This window comes from Macrotis lagotis, chromosome X (genome assembly GCF_037893015.1).
Source record: "Macrotis lagotis isolate mMagLag1 chromosome X, bilby.v1.9.chrom.fasta, whole genome shotgun sequence".
Classification (NCBI taxonomy): domain Eukaryota; kingdom Metazoa; phylum Chordata; class Mammalia; order Peramelemorphia; family Peramelidae; genus Macrotis; species Macrotis lagotis.
Window position 1 is genome coordinate 702,370,541 of NC_133666.1, and position 22,778 is coordinate 702,393,318.

Here is a 22,778-nt window from a genome sequence, read left to right on the forward strand (position 1 = left end):
GACATCAGTATTAAGTAACTTTCTCAGGGTCACACAGCTACTAACAGTCAAGCATCTGAGGCTGAATTTGAACTCCTATTCTAGGGCAGGGACTCTAATCCATTTCCCCCCCTAGCTGCCACACAAGCAAATAATCTTATTCCAATGCTCAACTACCTTGGTATAATCCTCAACTGGTATCTCCATTGTTTTGGTTGTTTCAGTCTTCCACACTGCCTATTTTCTTATTATCACAAATAAAACCAGCTCAATCTAATCTTTAAAATACTCTTAACTTGATTCGTGCATCCCAATGTGATTCTGTCCAATATCTTCCCTCCATTTCATGGAAGAATAGAGAGAGGTAACGTTTTCCAAATTGTGCTCAACTCCTTGTCCTTTTATTTCTTTTTTTTGTCTTTTTTTTTCCTTTAGTCCTCTTCTGATGGCCCTGTCTACTATATTGACCATCATTAGACACAAACTAGTATACCTATGTGAAAATATTTTCTATATATTTCTAATTCTCAGTTCTTTTTCTTTGAATAGATAGTATCTTTCTTCATTTGTTCTTTATACTCAATTTGGGTATTTTTAATAATCAAACAAAAACATAAAATTATTAATCTCTCAAAATTGCCAAAATTCAATGGCTATCCCTTTTCTCAATATTCTCTCCTGTTTCTCTCAATACTGTCACTTTCTTGTGTCTGACCATAGTCACTTTACCTCTGAGATTTTGAAATAGGCTGCTGGTTGGTCCAGTTAAGCCCCAGTCTAATTATTCCTCTATCCAATTGTCAAATTCTTAAAATTCTCACCTGACCCTAACACCACTTTCTCCCCAAGTCCCAGTGACTCCCCCACTAACATTAAATATAAAACTCTATGTACAGCTACAGAAGCACTTTATCTCTAGCCCTTCCTCAATTCTGTCAGACTTCTTTCACTCTATGTCCCTGCATATATGCTCGAATCCAGTGTATAGGCCTCCCTTTCTTCTAACAGGATGTTCTACCACTAGGATCCAGTTATTCCCTTTGCCATCCCTGTTCCTCGAATGTTCTCCCTGGCATCCCTGATGGCCAAGCAGAGACCACATTCCACAATGAGCCTTTTCCAGTCCTCCTCAAACATGGGGTCTTCCCTCTTAATTAGTTCCATTTCTATCTTGTCCATCAGGGATTTCAACATTGGTTTTGGCCTCTTCTCTGCTCTACCAGGATTTAAGTAACATGGGAGTAGGAAAAGCCCCTTACATCTACTGATGTGTTGGGTGCTTTCCACAAGATCTGGGACATTAAGGGCACATAGATGTTCATTGACTTGAAGAAGGTCTAGGAAAGAACCCAAAGAAAGTAGCCTATGCCCTTTTTGCATTTTAGATTTTTCAAGGCAATGGGGTTAAGTGGCTTGCCCAAGGCCACACAGCTAGGTAATTATTAAGTGTCTGAGGTCAGATTTGAACCCAGGTACTCCTGACTTCAAGGCTGGTGCTCTATCCACTGCGCCACCTAGCCACCCCTGCCCCTTTTTGCATTTTCAAAAGAATTCTGTTGCCAAATCCCAAGTAATGCTTTTCTTTTAGGATCATAGGTTGATGCCTAAAGAGGGAGTTGAAAGACCATGGAATACAACTTCTTTATTTTACATATGGAAAAAGTGAGACTCAGTGGTTCAGTGACTTACCCAAGAAGACACTGTCAGGAAATATCTGAAAAAAGAATCCCATGGCAGGTGTTCCAGCCCCCACTTCCAGCCCTTGCTTCCCTGTACCACATAGAAGACTGGCCATCATTGCTATGCTATACCAGCTTTCACCTCACTGACCTGGACAGTGGCTCCTCAGGCCTTCCTGCTCCAGGATCCATGGAACTTTCCATTTCTCAAAATAAGACATCACATCTTGTCTAGGAACTGGAAGCCCTGGGCAGAGAAATCAGTTGGAGATGAAGATGGAAAGTTGAAATTTAGTTCTCCTTTGGAAAGGGCTGAATACACAGAGCTCCTGCACTTTGAGGATCACTCCAAGAAGCTCACACATAGGAGCTTAGACTCACTCATTAAGTGTAATGCATGCAACCCAAAAGAGGATGGTTTGTTATGCAAAATGATCCAATCCTCTCTCCTCACCTTAAGCCCCCCCCCATCCAAACAAGTTCCATTTGGGTGAAAACATCTTCTTCCAAAATAGGGTCAAAATGGGTTAAGGTGCAAAACCAGCCTCAAGCCCAGGGAACATGAACATTTTGCCCAGTTTCTCAGTCTGTGAACCATAGATAAACCTTGTATATTGTTCATTTGGGGATCTTTGTCTCTTTAGATGAGATTGACCTGTTGGGAAACACAATACTTTTGCCAAATGTCCTTTCTTGGCCAGTCTGCTGTTCATGGCAGTGCTAGAAGCATGCAAGAAAAGAATAGAGGATAGTTCCCAGGCCTCCTGAAGAAGAATCTCAGAGCAGTTAGTTATGAGGAGAGGTGGGGGAGAAGGTGATGGAACAGTTGGGATGTAGATATGTGGTTGGCACACACTTTCCATTATATAGAAATCTAGATAGTGAAGTCTAGAGAAGAACCCTGGGCCTAGTCTAAGGAATGCCAGAGTCAAAATCCAATCTCAGACAGTCACTAGCTTAATGTCAAATCACTTAACCTCCATTTGCCTACGTTTCTTCAACTGTCAAATGGGGATAAAAATATCACCCAACTTTGAAGGTTGAAAACAAATGCTTATTCCCTTCCCTTCCTTTCCCACCATCTTGGTGAGAATTTTAGGGCAAGACATTGGGAGATTAAGGACAGAACTGCAGGAGACCTACCTTTCCTCTCTCTCTAAATTGCTCCAAACCCTATAGAGTAGGGAATTAAGATATTCTCATTGATAGTAGAATCAGTGTTACCGGGGGAAGGGTACTTACCCACAGAGAGCAGCTTCTGGGCATAATCCAGCATGACCTCCTTGTACAAATGCTTCTGAAGAGGGTACAAGAGGCTCCACTCCTCCTGCGTGAAGTCCACAGCCACATCCTTGAATGTCACCGATTCCTAGACCACCAAAAGTCATCAAGGATAGAGCTGAAAGACTTTAGAAGGAAAGAGTCCACCTCTATTCTATTCTATATGGAAGCTGAAGCACAGAGAAGGATCTACCCAGAGGTCATGCCTGTTATGAGAATCAGAGTCCACTCTAGAATTCAAGGTTATTAAGCGTCCAAGGGAATTCTGAGAAATGCATATCATGATTCAGTTGCAAAAAAACTGAGAAATTCTTAGAATATAATGAATCCCCCTGGGGAATCCGGAGGTGGGAGGTGGATGTGTGCAGGAGATAGAGAGAAGGTGATGGGGAACTTTTTCCTCAACAGACCTGATAGGAGGAGAATCCTGAGAAGATGGCAGTATATGAATAGAAATATCCAGACCCTCCAGGTTTCCTCCAGAAACTTATAATCACCATGAAAGGAAGGCAGAGCAACAAAAATAAGGGAGTAAAGTCCTAGGAGGACAATTTAAGAGAACTCGGAGAAGAATGCAGGAGCTGAGGTTTGGCCCAAGCTAAATGGAGACACTCACTGAATCATCCAACAGGACACCCTAAGAGAAGTAGTGGAGACATCAAGAAATTTAATCTCAGCCATTTTTCTCTCACAAACTTTCATCTAAAGCAAAGCAGATGCTTGAGCAGGGGACAACTAAAGGAAGCCCCTACCCCTGTCTTTCTGGAAGACAAGCCTAGCAGTGCTGTCCAGACATGACTCCAGCTTTGGCAGTGGGGGAGGAGAAGTCATACCATAGGGAGCAAGAACATTTTGGGGACAGTGAGGCTGGGATTGAGTGGAGGAAGAGAGCAGACCCTGAGCTTGAGCCCCCAGACAGAATTCAGTAAACAGTAGTAACAAGAGTTGAGGGCTAGGGTAACAATATTCACAATCCAGAATCAAAATAAACTTGTCATTTGACAAAAAGGTATTGGAAAAACTTGAAAACAGGAGGGTAGAAATCAAATATAAATAAGATCTCATACTTCCTTTCAACAGAAAGTCAAAATGGGCACATGGTTTAATCGCAAAAAGCAAATTACTGAACAAATGAGGCTAGTATAGAATTGGATATTGATCAATCTATGGATAACAGAAAGAAAAATTAGGGCAACAAAAAAGAGCAACACAAAAATCTAATACAAACAACTTTATGCTTTCTTGCAAAAGAAAACCAAAAGGATAGCAGGAAACTGCTCTTGTAACAGATATTTCTAGTAAAGGCCTGATTTTTCAACTGTAGAGAGAAGAAGTTTGCAAATATAAAACTCATTCACCAGTGGTTAAATTGTCAAAGGATATGAATAGACAGTGTTCAAATAAAGAAATCAAAACTCTCAATAAGCATCTGAAAAATACTCTAAATCACAATTCATTAGAAAAATGCAAATTAAAACAGCTTTAAGGTATCATCGCATATCTATCAGATTGGATAATATGACAGAAAGGGAAAATGATAAATGTTAGAAGTGATGTGGGAAAACTGGGACACTCATGCCCTGTTGGTGGAGCTGTGGACTAATCCAACCATTCAGGAGACCAGTTTGTAATATTCCCCAAAGGGCTATAGAGCTCTGCCTATATGTTGATCCAGCAACACTACTGCCAGCTCTAGCATCTGAAGACAGTTTTTAAAAGGGAAAAAGATCAAATCATACCAAAATATTTATACCATCACTTGTGGTGCCTGAGAAATCAAGAGGATGCCCATGAACTAACTGGGGAAAGACAAAACAAGCTGTTGTGGGATTGTGATGGAATATTATGATAATATAATATAATAAATATAATACAATATGATATGATAATAAATGACATGTTGGATGACATATGTAGAGAATGACTGATATGGAAATGATTTGCAGAGTTTGGATAACCTCTATCAGACTGCTTATAATCACAAGGAGGATGGGGATTGTGTGTGCGCACGTGCTAAGTAGGCATTGGGTCAGTGAGTGGTCCTTGGAAGTTGCCTGTAAGGAGGGACAAGTTAATAACAAAGAGGGAGGACCCCAATTTGAGGTGTAGGGGCTCAGTGCTCAAGACCCTTGAGCTCCATGAATGAAATTAAAACTCAGAAGAGAACAGGGCAGTGTGGTTACTACTAGGCTCAATTTCAAAACTCTATTTTGCTAAGGAAAGGATCCATAAAAAGGCATATTCAACTTCATGACCCCTCCTCTATGTCTACAGAAATGGATTTGGTTACTCACCTTGGTCTGATGTTTGTTCTTCATTCTCTAAGAAAAGAATGACATAAATTGCAGCCTCACTTAATCCTCCAGCACCACTGGGTCCAGTGGACAGATATGAATTAAGAACACTGGTAATGTCCCTGGATACACGGCAATTAGATTTAAGAGACTTGCCAAGGTTACACTGCTATTAAATGGCAAATGTCTGAGGTGGAATCTGAACTCCAATCCTCCTGGCTTTATCCACTGTAGCACCTAGATGGACTGAATGAAGGGTTTCAGGTGAACACTGAACCTGGGAAAATAGAATGATTCAATACCGAAGTCTAGCAGGGAGAGGGGATGATACTGGTTCTCCCTGCTAGAACCACTTCTTGGAAACTGGAATTAGGGACTCTGGGATCTGATGGGGAAACAGGCCAAAATTCATGAGTTCAGATAAGCATTGAGGACTGTGTTCAAGGTAGGGTCCTGGGGACAGGAAGGCAGGAATCCTGATAGGACCCTGCTTTGAAAGCAGGAAAGCTGAATCTTTACTCAAGAGTTGGGGACAGGGAGCCAAGGACACTAGGTCCTGACAGGAAGGCAACAATCAGAACTCCCAAGTTCTTGTGGGTCAAGTCTGAAGTCTGGGAAAATGTGACCCAATGGGAAATCTAGGAAGCATTATAGAGGAAATCTGGGAAATGATTAGGAATATGAAAAAGAATGGAGTGAAGGGAAGAAGGGTCATCCAGTAGCCAGGTTTGGGAGGGGAAGGTCATCTCAACAGACTTAGATAAGACTCACAAAGAAGTTAGATGATGATGAGACTCAATGGCAAGGGAAGCCAGCAAGACAGGAAACAGGGGGAGGTGGTGGAAGGGAACACTAGCTCAGACCTACCTGGGACATTCAAGCACAGAATTGGCTTCCAGAAGGCAGAGTGATCTCAGATCCCAGGGAAGAAAGGAGATAGGAGACCCAGGGAAGGCAGACCAGTGTCAGTCCAAAGACTTACTGCCACCCACCAGAGCACTAGGAGAGGGATTTACTAGTTCCAAAAGCTCCACCCTATGCAGCCCCTAAGTCCTCCAGGATCCTGCAATCACACCCAGGACCAGAATTCCAGGAATCTGACTACCTCTCCTCCCTGCCCTGCCCTCCATCCAGTGCATTGCCTTCTCCACTGCAATGCTCCCTTCTTCCTAAACTTCCAGCCCTAAAATCCTCCCTGACTCCAGTGCTCAAACTATACTCTAGTCCCCACCCACCCGGCTGCCCATCTCTGAGAGCTCCCCCTCTCCAGTCCATCCCCCCCCCCTCCCTCCCAGACTCACCCCCTCTTCTTCCTGCCCTACTAAACCTGCAGCAATGGTCCACCTGAGAGGACCCTGCTTTGAGGAACTGGCAGCTGCTCCCTTAAATGGAAGCCATGGACCCCTTGGAAGTGTAGATCCAGGTTGGGTTGGACTGAGGCAGATGCGTCCTCCACTTGTAACTGTCCTGTAGACCAAAATGCCCTTCAAATTGGACTGTGAGATGATGGGATGAGTTGCTGGAAGAAGAGGAATGAAAAGTCATTGGATTAGAAGGACTTGATCCTGCTCTAAATTCAGTCTGTCCAGATACTTGGTGTGATACCTGGAGGAAGTGATTGTTTTGGGTCAGAAAATTCAGAAATGCATTGAAAGTAAGTGATATTTGGCAATGGTGTTTCATGTTCTCCATTTCTAACATTATGGGATTTTTCAGGTTTTTGCAAGGCAATGGGTTTAAGTGACTTGCCCAAATCACACAGCTAGGTAATTATTAAGTGACTGAGACTGGATTTGAACTCAGGTACTCCTGACTCCAGAGCTGGTGCTCTATCCACTTCGCCACCAAGCTGCCCCTAGAGACTTTTTCTTAAGCAGTTTATTGATGTTTTCCTCAATTTCTTTTTTTCTGATATGGGTTATTTGCGTGTTTAATTTCCTCTTCTTTTAATCTGGGTAGCTTATATTTTTGTAAATATTCATCCAATTAAGTCAGGTTATCAAATTAATTGGCATAGATCTTGGCAAAATAGCTATGAATTCTCTTGCTAATATCCTCCTAATTGGTGGTGAGTTCACCCTTTTCTAAAGTTTTATCTATTTTATTGGTTTTATCATAAAATCAACTCAGTTTCACTTATTAAGTCAAATGGTTTTCTTGCTTTCCATTTTTTAAATTTTGCCTTTAATTTTCAGAATTTATTTGATATTTAATTGGAGATCTTGAATTTATTCTTTTTCTGGCTTTTTTTTAGTTATATGCCCAATTCATTCATCTCTTCTTTATTTATATAAGTATTTAGATATAAAATTTCCCCCAAAAACTACTATAAATTGTCATTATGTCTCATTGTTATCATTTTCTTTGATGTAATTGATTTTCTATGATTTTTTTGTTTGACCTACTGATCTACTCATTCTTTAAAACTAAGTTATTTAGTTTCCAATTAATTTTTGGTTTATCTTTCCATGACTCTTTGTTACATGTAAGTTTGAAAGCATCATGCTCTGAGAGGTATGCATTCATTATTTTTGTCTTTCTGCATTTGATTATAAGGTTTTTATGCCCCAGTACAAGATCAATTTTGGTATAGCATATAGTATATGCCATATGCTATCTGAGGTTGGATTTGAACTCAGTTACTTCTGACTCCAAGGCTGGTGCTCTATCCACTGTACCACCTAGTCGCCCTGTACTCCCTTGCCTCTTTAACTTTCCCTTAAATTTTAACTTTCAATTTATTTTCACTTATATTTTTGCTTCCCTTTTATTAATCCCTTCTTCCTTTTCCTCCCCTCCCTTCCCTGTAGAGGATAGATTTTTAAAACTGAAGGGGGGGCAATGGTCAAATCTATTGCACAGAACTTACTCAGGATTCACATCTTTCCTTCTTTCCCTCTCCTCAAAAATGGCTCTTTATGTCTTTTTTTACCTGGAATTATATAGAATAGAAGGACTATCAATTAAAGTGCCATTGATCAGCAATTGATTGATTGCTTAATAAGCTAAAAGTACTGTCAATCACCGTACGAACATAAGTTGATTGATTCCTTGCTTGTTGGATGTACAGCATTGCCTCAGTCACTAAAAACTCCCCTTTGTCTTATTAGATTTCTCAAGAGCCATGTATCACATCAAATTTTAATCATTTTATATCCTATATCCTTTTCAATTACTCTCCAAGGACACACAATCCTCATGAGCTAAAGCATCATGCAAAGACAAATCATTTCATGAACTGTTTGTACTCCCCTCCAAGCATACTTTTTCCTGCACTCCCCCCACCTTGGTTCCCCAATCTTGTTACTTAAACTCTTGTTAACTGAAGTTTGGATTAAGTCCCACACTTCTAAGTATGTTCCCACCCTCTGTCCCTAAAGTCATTTCTGACTTAATTCTCAGTAGAGTCTCTAAGTGCTCAAAGGACTAGAACATTCTGAAGGTCTCTCTCTTAAGAACTTTACCTCAGATTGTGAGATATAGCAGATACTGTCTCTGGACCTCCCAGCATAGGAAGTCCTTATCAGTGAAAGTGCTAAGCCTTTTGAGTAAGACAAGATTAAATTAGGTCAAAGGAAACTGAGACATATAAGTTTACAATAAACACTCCAGCTTTTCATCTGAGCTTTTTGTCTTAAATATAGTGATGTCATCTTGTTCAAGGGAACGAGAAGAACCCACTATACCCATATCTTCTTAAATCAGTCTCTTCAATTGTATTCAACCCTTTCACACTATCCTAAGAGAAATACAATTCTCAAGAGTTGCAAATGTTATAACTTTCTTTATAGGATTGTATTCAATTTAATGTTCTCGACCAACTTTTATTTTTTGTTCTTGTTTTTTCCCTTTCTTGTTTACTTTTTTTTAGATTTTTCAAGGCAATAGGGTTAAGTGCCTTGCTCAAGGCCACAGGGCTAGGTAATTAAGTGTCTGAGGTTGGATTTGAACCCAGGTACTCCTGACTCCAAGGTCGGTGCTTTATCCACTACGCCACCTAGCCGCTGCTCTTGTTTACTTTTTTATGTATCTTTTAAATCATGTATTTGGAGAATGAACTGTCTGTTCAGTTCTGATCTTTTTATCAGGAAATTTTAGAAATCCTCTATTTCACCGAACATTCATCTTTTCCCCTGATTGTGCTGAATTTTGCAGGGTAGTAAATTCTTGGTTGTAATCCCAGGTTCTTTGTCCTCTGATATGTGGTATTCCAGGTCCTCTAGTCCTTCAGTGTTGCTGCTGCTAAATCCTGTGTTAAGTCTGATTGTGTTTTCTTTGTATTTAAATTACTTTTTTTTTGCTGCTTGCCATGTTTTCTCTGTTGTTTGAGATTTCTGTAATTTGGTTTTGATAACCCTTGGAGTTTGTATCCTGAGGTGTCTTTCCAGAGGAGTTGGGGGGGGTATTATTTCAATGGGTATTTTCTTCTTACTCTTGTAGATTTGGACAGTTTTCTCTGACAATTTCCTGAAAGATGTTTTCCAGGTTTTTTTTTTTTGATCTAGGTTTTCTGTTAATTCAGTAATTCATAAATTACCACTTCTGGGTCTGTTTCCCAGGTCATTTGTTTTTCCTAAAATTTTATTTTACATTTTCTTCAATTTGTTCAGTCTTTTAACTTTGTTTGATGGAATCTTGTAGTCTCATTCATTCATTGGTTTCTATTTGTTCAGTTGTACCTTTTTTCTCCTTTTTTTATTAAAGATTTTATTTTAGTTTTACAATTTCCCCCCCAATCTTACTTCCCTCCCCCAGCCCCCCACAGAAAGCAATCTGTCAGTCTTTACTTTGTTTCTATGCTTCCAAATTGAGTGTGATGAGAGAGAAATCATCTTTTTTTTTTAGGGTTTTTTTTTTTTTGCAAGGCAAATGGGGTTAAGTGGCTTGCCCAAGGCCACACAGTTAGGTAATTATTAAGTGTCTGAGACTGGATTTGAACCCAGGTACTCCTGACCCGGTGCTTTATCCACTACGCCACCTAGCTGCCCCTGAGAAATCATATCTTAAGGAAGAAACAAAAAGTATAAGAGATAACAAGGTCAGACAATAAGATATCTGTTTTTTTTCCTAAATTAAAGGGAATAGTCCTTGAACTTTGTTCAAACTCCACGGTTCTTTATCTGCATACAGATGATATTCTCCATTGCAGACAGTCCAAAATTGTCCCTAATTATTGCAGTGATGGAATGAGCAAGTCCATCAAGGTTGATCATCACCCCCAACAATTGTAACTTTTAGGGTTTTATTTTCTTCAGTCAGTTTTTGTGCTTCCTTTTCAATTGGCTAATTTCACTCTTTTCTACATTGCATTCCTTTTCCAATTGATTATTTTTACCCTTTAAAGGAGATGAATTATTTGGTCAATCTTTCATAATTTTCCTGCATGACTCATTTCTTTTTTCCATTTTTCCTTCTCTTTAGTTTATAAATTCTTTTTTAAGCTCTTCTCCAAGCTTTTGGATTTGAGTTCGCTTCACAGACTCTTCTGAGACTTCTCCTGAACATGATTTTTTCACTGCATTCTTATAATATAATAGCTGTTTTGCTCCTCTCTCTATTGTTTGAGTTCTGCTCCTAGGGTGTAGGGAGTATAGATCCAAGCTTTTTTTTTCCTGGGACTGGGATCTAATCCTAGCTTATGTGGGTTAAGATATTGCCTATGCAGTCCAGGCCTTGCCCTTGCAGAGGTTTGTTTCCTTTTATGCCCAAGCAGTGGTTTGTTCCCATCCAGTCCTATCTTTTGCCCCAGTGTTTCCAGGGCTCAGACTCTATTTGGGGTTGGAAACTTCCCTGCTGCCTTGCTACATTGCTCCTGGAACCTAAGCTGTTGTCAAGCTTTTGGGACCAGGACTGCACTGTGGCTAAAAGCCTCCAGTTGGTTTTCCTGCTTTCCAGCCCAATTGAGCTTTACTTTCTCTTTTCCCCCCCAAAGACACACCTTCACTGAAGATCCTCCTATTGAAAACTTCTTTTGGTAGAATCTATAATTTTAATGTCTGTGCAGAGGCTTCATTTAGCTTTGTGTAGGGTGAAGGTCTAGGGGCATGCTAGCTTCACACTGCCATCTTGGTTCTGCCCCAGAAGTCTCCCTCATCAGGATTCAGTAAGGAACCAAGTCAAACAAGTTTAAGGTTCTTGTTAGGGTCACATCTGTAATAAATAGCTCATTCTGGATTTGAACTCAGCTCTTCCTATCTCGGGGCTCAGCACTCTATATACTGAGTCAACTAATTGTCCTTAATTTATCAGTACAGTACCAAGTTTCAGATATGACAAATGAGTTCCTTGAGATGTACAATTGTTAAAAAAAAATTGCATGGTTTTTGGATCTGAATGAGTTTTTGATTAGCCTAAAAGGGATCCTTGGTTAAGGAATATAACAGCAAATAGTAGTGGTTCAGTTTCCTAGTCTTACAGGGTTATGTTTATTTATTTAATTTTTAGATTTTTTTTTTCAAGGCAATGGGGTTAAGTGGCTTGCCCAAGGCCACACAACTAGGTAATTATTAAGTGTCTGAGGTCGTGTTTGAACCCAGGTATTCCTGACTCCAAGGCCGGTGCTCTATCTACTGTGCCACCTAGCTACCCCATACAGGGTTAAGTTTAAGCAATGCAATCATGCTTTCTCCCATTTCCTACAACTGAATAAAGTTTGCCCTTAGGTCAGAATTTAGACTAGATCCATAAAGGAACAGAAAGGGAACTAAGCTAACTGTAGAATTGAGGCACAAGATAGAGGTACTGTGGTTCACTTACTTCCCACAATTAACCACTTGCTGTCCTAATCTCTTCAATTCCCTCACTTTTCTCAGTTGGGAAAAGGAGGTCATGGAATAGAAAGTTGAGAAAGATGGAAGACAACACAGTGAAGGAATGAAGACATGGATACTCTGGGTCTTTGTCTTCCTTAAAAATGGTGGTTCTAGATCATAGGGATTGATGATACATCCAATATGTGAGGGTCAAAACTAGAAAGAACTCCCAGGATAGAGAGATTTCTAGGGCTTTGTAGAAGAAGTCTAGGAGGAGAGACAGGAGTCTAAGATATTAGAGAAGATCCTTCTCTCCACTTTCTCGGTATACCCCACCTAGGTTTTGATATATAAAAGGAAAATAATAAATGCTTGCCCAGAACCAGAACTTTCTCCCTCACAATTCCATTTTAAAAATCACAGGACCATGCTTTGACAAGTACCAGGAGGAAAAGTATTACATTACAAATAAAACCAATTCAATGTTCACATAAACCATGAATCACAGGAAGAAATAGAATAAGATAGTGAAAAGCAATGGAAATTGGCTTTCTCCCAATCCAAGACCCTGAAACTAAACATGCTTCTCAAAGATCAAAGAAAAACATTTAAGAACCTACAATAATTTCAAGAGTTGGGTGAGAAATACAAGTTTTAAATCAGATTTTAAGAGAAAAGCTCATTAAGACCACAGAAATTTCAAAGCTTAAAACCATAGAACAGGTATTACAAGGTGCTAAATTCTCTGGGAATAGTAAGGCATCTCTTTTTAAGAGCAAAATGACTTAGAAGTTGAAATACAATGGGAATCAGAGTCCTGGACATGAAGTCAAGAAAGATTTGGGTGTGAATACTTCCTTTAACAATGGGTGTCTCAGAATTCTTATTTCTAAATGGAAGATCACAACCCTTGTATCATCTTCTGGTTAGTTTGATGTGAGAGGAGTACATCCTAAACCTGAAGAGACTAGAGAGGTTCCTTGCCCAGGTCATCCTATGGGATTGGTGTCCTCTGTCTCTTTGGATCTGCCCATTTGGAAGCCCTAACTCCCTGCAAGGCTCAGCTCAGAGCTCAGATGAAACCTGCTTCTTTTTCTTTTTATAAAGATTTTTCTTTAATTTGTTTATACATTATAAAATATTCATGTAAGAGTAAACATAATACCCCTCCCCTCCACAAAAATCAAACATAGACAATTTTGATTATAAAAAATTAAAAAGCTTTTAGGCTGGGAAGCTAGGTGGCAAGACGAAGGAAGATTTTGGACAAAATTGCAGGAGACCAGCCCTTTGCTCTCTCTCTAAATTGCTCCAAACTCTCCACTATAAGGAATGAAGATATTCCCATTGATAGTAGACAGCTCAGAATCAAAACATAATGTAATATTAAGCAGGGCAGCTAGGACTGATCCTCAGCCCTGGAGTCATATTGTTGTTGCTGTTGTTATTGGGGGGGGTTGCCCGAGGTTGCACAGATGGGTGATTGTTGGTTGTCTGAGGCTGGATTTGGACCTGGGTTCTCCTGACTCTGGGACTGGTGCTCTGTCCATTGTGCCACCTGGCCACCCCACTATTATTATTATTTTTATCATTTTATTTTATTTTGGTTTTTGCAGAGCAGTGGGATTGGGGTGGTTGCACAGGGTTGCACAGCTGGGTGATTGTTGGGTGTCTGGGACCGGATTTGGGCTCAGGTGCTCCTGACTCCGGGGCTGGTGCTCCATCCAATTGCCACTTAGCTGCCCCTATTATTTTTATTATTATTATTATTTTAAGTTTTTCCTCTTTCCTTTACTTTGTTGCTCATGAGGGTCTATATTTGGGGTGGGGAAGGGGGTATTATGTTTACTTTTTTTTTTTTTTAGGTTTTTGCAAGGCAAATGGGGTTAAGTGGCTTGCCCAAGGCCACACAGCTAGGTAATTATTAAGTGTCTGAGGCCGGATTTGAACCCAGGTACTCCTGACTCCAAGGCCGGTGCTTTATCCACTGCGCCACCTAGCCACCCCTATGTTTACTCTTAAACAAGAATATTTTAATAATGTATAAAAAATATCATTTGTACAAAAATAAAATAAATATAAATTAAAAAAAAGAACAGTGCAGACAACAAGCAGTCAGAAACAAGCAACAACAAATTAATTTTAACGTTGAACAACTGTCAGGGAATGGCCAATATCAGGAAGTGGAAGGACAATTATATTATGATGTAACAGGGTATGAACAGGTAGCTATGCGTGCCACTCCAGCTTGAGCTGCTTTACCAGGGAAGGGAGACAAAGGACAATCATTTACAAAAATCTGTCAGGGCCCACAATAAACATTTTCTGACTTCCTAGCTAGCCTTACACAAGCAATTTTAAGAGCTATAGGGGAGGGTCCAGCTGCAGATATACTTAAGCAGTTGGCTAAAGAAAACTAATAATGATTGTAAAAAAGCTTTAGCTGGAAGTAAAAAGGACATATCCATTGAAGAAATGATTCAGAGATGTGCATCAATAGAAACTAGTACATTTTATGTAGACTTAACAGGGGAAAAACTCAATTCAATGCATATTGAAATGAAGGAAGTAATAAAACCTATAGGGGAGAGTTAAGATGTTATAATTGTGGCAAACTGGGACATTTATAACCACAATGCAGACAATAAAAAGTGAATGAGAAGGGAAATAGAATGGGTACGGTACTGAAACTTGGAAAAGGATATCACTGGGCATCTGAAGGCCTTTTGAAAAATGAGAGGAGGGGTCCTGCCCCAGAGCACCATCAACAACAATGAGGAATGGCAGCTGTCTTAAGTGCTCCTCGCCCTCCACTCCAACAGCTGTATGCCCAATTACAAGTAGACATACCAGGAGAATGCTCCCCTTTCACCATCCATGTGGTAATAATTCCCTTTTATTCTAATTGCAGTTGTGTAATTTTTGCTCATACTCAGAATATTGTGGCAGTTCAAAGAATCCCACCATTACCAAAGGGATCTATTGGAATTTTATTGACATCTGCTGAAGCTCAATACAGAGGATTTGTAACTATTCCTCAGATTTGGCAAGAATGTGAGACAATTGAAGGAATGGCTGTTATTAATCCTTTGGATAAAGAGATTAGTATTGATATAGGAGACACAATAGCCATAGAAATTATATTCAGTGCTTTCATGGAACACATGAAAATTGATAGGTTAGAAAGGGAAGATATAAAAAAGGAGCAAGTCTTTTGGACACAAGTGACAGGAGATTCTATACCATTATTAAGGATATGGGACTAATGGTAGGATGTTTACAGGTTTTGTTGATACAGGTAAAACATTTATAACAAAGTTATAATAAAATCACAATGGCCAACTAATTGGCCATTACGAATATCAAATGATAGGTGTTGGAGCTGTGCAGAATCCAGAAATTAGTGAAAGGAAATTATCTTGGGAATGTGATGGAAAACAAGGAATTGTTCAACCTTGTATCTTACCAGCCTTACCAGCTAATTTATGGAGACAGGATTTGTTAAGTCAAATGAATCTTATGTTGAGTACATTGGGTTTTTAATTGGGGCCACTGAAACTGGGCTTCCTGTAAAACTGGAATCTATCCCTATCAGTTGGGGATTGGAGCAATCAATATGAATAGAACAGTGGCCCCTCACAAAAGAAAAAACAGAAGCCCTACATGGTATAGTACAAGAACAATTAAAAGGACATAAAAATATCTAACAGTCCATGGAATTCTCCAGTCTTTGTAATTGAGAAACAATCTGGAAAATGGAGAATGTTAAAAGGCTGAAACAAGTTAATGCACAAATGGAATCCATGGGAGCATTACAACCAGGTCTTCTATCTCCAAACATGATATCAAAAGATTGGAAAATATGGGTTGTGATATAAAGGATTGTTTTTACTCCTTTCCTGTTACTCTTCAAGATGCTAAATGTTTTGCATTTTCCATACCTAGCATTAATTTCCAAAGGCCTTATGAAAAATGCATTGGAAAGGGGGGGGCAGCTAGGTGGCACAGTGGATAGAGCACAAGCCCTGGAGCCAGGAGTACCTGAGTTCAAATCTGCCTCAGAGACTTAATAACTACCTGTGTGGCCTTGGGCAAGTCACTGAACCCCATTGCCTTGCAAAAAAATATATATTGGAAAGTCCTTCCCCAAGGAATGAACAATAGTCCTACTATTTGTCAATTGTATGTAGATAAAACTTTACAACCTGTCTGCAAGAGATTTCAAAAAACGTATATAATACATTATATGGAGCCGCTTCTTCAGTGCTAGAATTGGAAGCATCCTTACAGTTTACAATTCAATGTCTTCAACAAGTAGGTTTAGAGGAGGCAAGTGACAAAGTACAAAGGAGCAATGCTTATTATTTGGGACATACTTTAGATAATAATAAATAAGGTGTAATTACAGAAACAGATTAGAAGGAATCAGTCAAAGAATTTAAATGATTTTCAAAAGTTATTTGGGGGGGGGGGCGGCTAGGTGGCGTAGTGGATAAAGCAACGGCCTTGGAGTCAGGAGTACCTGGGTCCAAATCCGGTCTCAGACACTTAGCCGTGTGGCCTTGGGCAAGCCACTTAACCCCATTTGCCTTGCCTAAAAAAAAAAGTTATTTGGAGATATTTAATAGAGGACATATTGGAATACCTACTTCATCACTGACAGAATTATACAATATTTTTTTTAGGCTTTTGCAAGGCAAATGGGGTTAAGTGGCTTGCCCAAGGCCACATGGCTAAGTGTCTGAGACCGGATTTGAACCCAGGTACTCCTGACTCCAAGGCAGGTGCTTTATCCACTACGCCACCTAGCCGCCCCATCAGAATTATACAATATTTTAAGAGGACCTCTTGATCTTAACTCTCCAAGACAACTTACAGATGGATCAGAAACGCAAATTGAAATTTATAGAACAAGCCATAACTTCTTGCTCTACTGACAGAATACAATATGGTATGAATATAGAAGTCTCATTACTTGATAAACCCATCAGCAATGCTACATCAAGCAGAAACTATTCTTGAATGGTGTTTTCCACCAGGTCAATCAAAAATTTTTTTTATTGCCCTACCTTTCTGCTTCTGTAATACTTTTGTTTTTAGGTTTTTTTTTTTACAAGGCAATAGGGTAAAGTGGCTTGCCCAAGACCACACAGGTAATTATTAAGTGTCTGAGGTCGGATTTTAACTCAGGTATTCCTGACTCCAGGGTCGGTGATCTATCCACTGCATCACCAAGCTGCCTTTCTGCAATACTTTAAAAAAGAGCTATTCATCATTCTTTATTTCTTTCTGGATCATATTCCTCATTAATTTATGTACCATACCCTTATTCCCAACTTAATGAACTTTCAACATGATAAGTACTAGGTATTGTTAGGATACCCCATACAATTTCTTCTTATTTTTTTTAGGGCATTTTTTGCAAGGCAAATGGGGCTAAGTGGCTTGCCCAATACCCCATACTATTTCAACACAAAAACGTTATTCCATTTGGTTAATTCTTGACTAAATGGCAATGAATATATCAGTCTATAGTGACTAAAGACCCTATTATAGAAGCATTGTTTTTACAGTTGCCACTAAACATAATGTTTCTATAGTATGCCCACAATTACATGTATTTGTTTTAGACACACCCTTTTCTTCTACACAAAAGAATGAATTGTATGCATTAGCCACAGTAGCACAAAGATATCAGGATGCAAGTGATCCTGTAACAGATAGATAGAAACAGCTATTGTTAGTAACCAAACCAATGATATTTCCCAATTATTTCTTTTTGTTCAAAAAAATTATTAGGTCTCAAAATACATGCTATGTATATGTTATGTGCTAATTCCCATACATTGTTGCCAGGACCAATTTTAGAAGGAAACGAATTTGCTGATGCAGTTCAATAAACTGTTTCAGAAGTTCATTGGTCACATGGTAGATTTCACCCATCTGCTCATTATTTATGTCAATTCCAAATAACAGGAAAGAAGCTGGAGACATAGTGAAGGGATGCACCGTGTGTTCCTCTTACATTATCACCTTGAAGACCACTTCCTGTAAATCCTTGTGGTGCATTCCCTAATCATATCTGGCAGATGGACGTTATTCATATACCTCAATTTGGTCTTCTTAAATATGTACTACATTTTACAGCAGACCCCTTTTCCTTTTACATATTTGCTTCACTCTTATCTGGGGAAACAGCTAAACATGTTATTTCACATCTTATACTGTTTTTCAGTGTCTGGGCCCCCTCAATATTTAAAAACTGATAATGATCCAGTGTATACATCTAGCCAATTTTCTTCCTTTTGTGTACAATGTGCCATTACACATATCACTGGAATCCCCTACAATCCCAATGGACAAGCTATAGTTGAAAAGAAACATAGAGATTTGAAAACATTCTTGGAAAAACAAAAGAAAGGGGGAGATATGATAGCTATGCCTATGAATAGATTAAATCTAGTCTTATACACTTTGAACTTTTTGACATGTAATAAAGGATTAACACCAGTAGAAAGGGTATATGGATATACCAAGAGTAGGAACATTAATAGAATAAATAATGGGAATATAAATATAGACAAGAAAAGGCCAGTAAAGTCAAGAACTGTCCCCAAAAAGGTCAAGTGGAAAGAATTAAATACAAGTGAATGGAAAGGTCCTGGGGTGATTATGTGGGGGAATGGGTATGTTTGTATCTCCCCAGGACATGGAGCAGAACTGGTTTGGATCCCCAGCAATGTGTCCAAGTGTATAAAGAAATTACAGAAATTACATCTGATCCCAAGGAAGAGCATCTGGTAGCCATCCAGGAAAAGAAGGCATCCAAAGAATAATGATTTAACTGAATGATTATAAGCTTGTAGGACTATGTTAATGTTACTCACTCTCACAAAATCGCTAAATGGTATTAAAGAAAAGGAATGCTGATGGGCCTTCTGGGCTCATCCTCCATGGTGTCACCCATTATATGGGAAGATTCAACAATAACTATAGTAGTACTGGGAACCAGAGCAGTGCAAGAAATATTTGGAGCAGCAGTGAATTATGGTCAGATTGAAAGTGAAAGACACAGTTATACAGGTCTTCCCACTGCTTGCCCAATTTGTTTCAAAGGTCCTGATGGACCTTCCATGCATTAAGATCACAAAAAGGGGCAGTGGATAAAGCACCGACCCTGGAGTCAGGAGTGCCTGGGTTCAAATCCAGTCTCAAACACTTAATAATTACCTAGCTGTGTGGCCTTGGGCAAGCCACTTAACCCCATTTGCCTTACAAAAACCTTAAAAAAAAGAATCACAAAAAGTGTTCACAACATAAGCATAAACCCTGGAGAGACTGAGGTATGTGGAGCAATAAGAAACAATATCACTTTGAATGAATTTGAATCCATCCCAAGTAACATAAGTTATTCAACATATCCACAAGTACAGCATTGTCATAATCTAACAAAATGGATATTGAAAGGCTGATATTCATCTTTTGTGTGATGTCAAACATGATAAGAGGTAAGTGAAGTCTGGGGTGAAAATCTTTATTGTAATAATGGAACTGATTGTACTAGGAGATACATTGGGGCTTGGATGGAAGATGAGAATCTACATGGAGGATGAGTAGTTCCAGAATGGACCACATCTTCAGGTAGAACACAAAAGCATTTGTGGTTAGCACTGGCAACAACTGGGAATGTTTCTAATTTTCATGGGTATCAATTGGGAAATTGAAGTATGAATAATACTATTATTACAAATTTAACTGCTTGTGTTCCAAACAATTTGGAGTCTATTCAATTTTCTTACAGCCTTTTATTCCCTAAGACCACATTCTTTTCCTCATTCCAATCATTCCTCTATACTATTACCACTTTATTCTTTACTCTATACCAGACCACTCTTTCCCCCTTTTCCCTTGACTTCAGGTAGAGTTTTGCATCTACTCAACTGAGGGTGGAATATTTTTTGTATTGTTGTTGGGAGCCAGGGTCTCTAAGCTGTTTGACATAGTTGCAGCAAGACTCAAGGCGGTCACACTGCCTGATAGAACAACATTTCATATATATATATATATATACATATATATATATGTATATATATATATATGGATTCCATGTATACCCATATTTATAGGTCTATTATTGATTACAATATTTACTCATCCTAGAATGACTATAAAGGATTTCAGAAAAATTCCTTGAATAAAACAGATTGTAAACTGTCCAAATTTAACAGGACTGTTTCTCCCTGAGGCATACAAAAGGCTTCAACATTATGAAATCTCTGGAAAACCCAACACTGGGAATTCCAAGGAAATGTCAGTATACAGGGAAAACAGATACAAGATGGGTCAGATAGAATTCCAGGGAAATTAATAGTCCCCCCGCCCTTTACCATACACAGGAATATATGAAAAAGATGGTGAGAAAATAGTACAGGTGACCGATATGTGAACTCCAGCAGCCTTAGTTTCATGGGAAAGAATAAAAAAGTCACAGAAACTGTGGCTTCTACCAACAAGGCCTGAAAGAAAAATTGGTTATTGTAAGAGTTAATGGATGGGTGGACAAAGCATAAAGACCCTCACTATAGATTGTTAAGGAAGTGTATCAAAAAACATTTCTTACACAGAAAATAACTTTAAATGAATTAACAATTATACAATGTAGTAATAAATAGGGTAACAGGTTGAGGTCATCATGGTATGAGTAGGGATAAGAAATCAGTTAACTACATGATTATTAAACTTGTAGTCACATGATTAAAACTTGTAACCACATAAATTATATGACTGATGATGAAAATTGTATTTTGTAACCAAGGAAATTATCTTAGCTTTCTTTGTTGATGCATACATGATTCTAAGACTATAAAAATAAATCCAAGCAGTTGACAATCAACCTGCTCCTGCCTTTACCCCTGTGTTGACTCAACTCATTTCGCCAACTCTATCCCTTGTCAGGTTCCAAGGGCCCTGCGAAGGCTAGACCCCCACAAATTGTATGTTACATCAATGTATAAATCAAACTATTGTGAAAGGACAATAAGTTATATAATTATTACTCAAACACCCATTGTATTAATACCAGTATAAACAAGTGGTTGGTATTGGAACCCTTCTGATAAAATATTGAGCATATTAGCAAGAGAAAAAATGGAAATAGAAGATATATCTCATGTATCATATTGGGAATCACTGCAATTGCTACAGTAATAGCCACATTTAGCATGTCTATTAAGGCTGTGGAACAGCAGGCCCAATCTATTGAATATATTAAAAAATTACAAAAGAAAATTACATTGGCATTACAAAAGTAGAGCAATGTTAATCAAGAATTATTGAAATTGGAGTAACTAGAAATATAGATAAATTAGAAGTTTTAGAATGATGCTTTATGAAATCTGATTATAGATATTTCTATCTGTTATGCCTTTTAATTTCAGCAGTACTAATTATACTTGGAATCCAGTAAAAAATAATTTATTGGGTGTATTTCATAAATCTATTGGAATAGATATTTAAAAATTCAATGAACTTGTATCTGTCATAGTCAAAGCTGCTGAGCAAGAAATAGATGTAGAAAGTATACATGGGGCGGCTAGGTGGCACAGTGGATAAAGCACCAGCCTTGGAGTCAGGAGTACCTGGGTTCAAATCTGGCTTCAGACACTTAATTACCTAGTTGTGTGGCCTTGGGCAAGCCACTTAACCCCATTTGCCTTGCAAAAACCTAAAAAAAAAAGAAAGAAAAAAGTATTATACATGATCTATGGAATAATCTAAGGAATTTAATCTTTCATTGGTTGTATTTGTGGATCATTCCAATCCTTCCTATAATGTTAATTGGCCTCCTTTCTTGTTCCATTTGGTAAAACTTAGAGGAGTTTTCCTTCCTATCTATACTGACCTATATTTATTACATCTTTCAAAAAAGAAAGAGGGAGCTGTCAAGGACCAAAGGCCAGTGGGACCTCAAGGATGAAGTTATGTAAATTATCTCATTCCAAGGGGCCCTATTATGCCTGGATTTGTTCTCCAGTTTCTGACCCTATAATATAGCATGAGACATGCTTTGATAAGAATGGTCTAGTATAGAGTAAGGAACAAAGAGGTATTGTGTAGCAGAGGAAAGACTGGAATGAGGGGGAAACAATGTGGTCTTAGGGAATAAAAGGCTGCAAGAAAATTGCATAAAGACACTCCATTATGAAAGCTGAATTGAGTCCGATCTCTCTGTTCAACTTCTTGGTATGAAAACTTTCTCTGGTTAAGCTGTTGGACAACCTGGCTTCTCACATTAAATCAGGACCCTCATCCACTGGTACTTGGTGGGAGCCAGGTCCAGAAAGATGCCCACATTTGCCTTGACAGACCTTAAGGACTTTTTGAAGAGAATATATTCTCTTCACTACTCTATCAACTATTCAAGTTTTCTTCTGGTGTGTTTCAAGAGGTCAAAGAAGAATTGGGATTGGGTTTCTTGTCTTCAAAACAAACAAAAGAGAATCCTTTGGGTCCCAGGAGGTCATTCCTGGGTATTTTCCCTTTTCCCTTGATGTCAGGTAGATTTTTGCATCTGCTCAAATGCAATGGAAATCTCTTTTGATCCTGGTAGAAGCAGCTCAGTGGGAGGTCATAAGCATTTTCAAGCTATAGCTAAGGAAGTGGAAAAATCTCTTTCAGAGAAATCTCTTCCTGATTTGTCCCATTCTGCTTATTGAAGTCAACCTGGCCATTTAATGGATAAATATTGCTATTCAAAGATGTGTCCACACAGTAGGACATAAATGGAAAGTACC

The 22,778-nt window shown here is 38.8% G+C and overlaps 1 protein-coding gene and 1 long non-coding RNA gene across 2 annotated transcripts in view; both read right to left on the minus strand.

The window, feature by feature from the left end:
• The window catches only part of LOC141497226 (uncharacterized), a 67,546-nt gene that overhangs the window by 31,721 nt on the left and 13,047 nt on the right, over positions 1 to 22,778 (minus strand).
• LOC141497242 (uncharacterized) lies at positions 2,917 to 8,140 on the minus strand. The gene is made up of 3 exons (XR_012471263.1): positions 8,103 to 8,140; positions 6,561 to 6,752; positions 2,917 to 3,027 (listed from the first exon to the last, which is right to left on the minus strand). It is a non-coding gene; the product is annotated as an uncharacterized LOC141497242 (long non-coding RNA).